This window comes from Triticum aestivum, chromosome 5D (assembly GCF_018294505.1).
Source record: "Triticum aestivum cultivar Chinese Spring chromosome 5D, IWGSC CS RefSeq v2.1, whole genome shotgun sequence".
NCBI lineage: Eukaryota > Viridiplantae > Streptophyta > Magnoliopsida > Poales > Poaceae > Triticum > Triticum aestivum.
Window position 1 is genome coordinate 466,617,454 of NC_057808.1, and position 764 is coordinate 466,618,217.

Below are 764 nucleotides of genomic sequence, written 5' to 3' on the forward strand. Positions count from 1 at the left end.
TCGGGTAGAACACATTTACGGAGTTCAAGTTCCTTCACAATGCACTGTATCTCATGAGCTTGTTCAACCACAGAACGGTTATTCACCATCTTGTAGTCATGAAAACTCTCCATGATGTACAGTTCACTGCCTGCATCTGTTGCACTGAATTTTGCATTCAGTGCATCCCACGGAATCTTTCCGTCATTTATGTGCATGTACACATCACACAAACGGTCAGCAAGAACACTCAGAATGCATCCCACAAACATAGTATTGGCTTCCTGGAATTTTCTCCGATCTTCGTCAGTCATTCCCTCTGGAGCACCAACACTAGCGTGGAAAACTTTCAGAGCAGTAAGCCAGAGCGTGGTCTTCACCTGCCACCTCTTAAAGTGCACACTGGTAAACTTATCCGGCCTCAGTGCATGAGCGAATCCAGCCATAGTTAACTCAGGAAATTGCCTATAATTAGGTTTTTGGATTGTTGGAATATTAGGCAAGTTCATGATTAATTCCAGTAAATAATTCATGACTAGAAGAGATACTAGCATGCAATAATCTAGCAAACTAGAAGAACAACAAGACATGCATAACAGCAGCAAACACGTAACAATAGCTGTAGAGACAGACATGAACAGAGGATGTTGGACGTACTGATCGTTAGCTATTATGGGTGCGACGGTGTTGATGACGATGTTGGCGACGATCTGCTGCTGACGGCGATGAATACGACGATGAGTAGCACCGCCCGACTTGGACGGAAGACGACCCGTGATGACGAA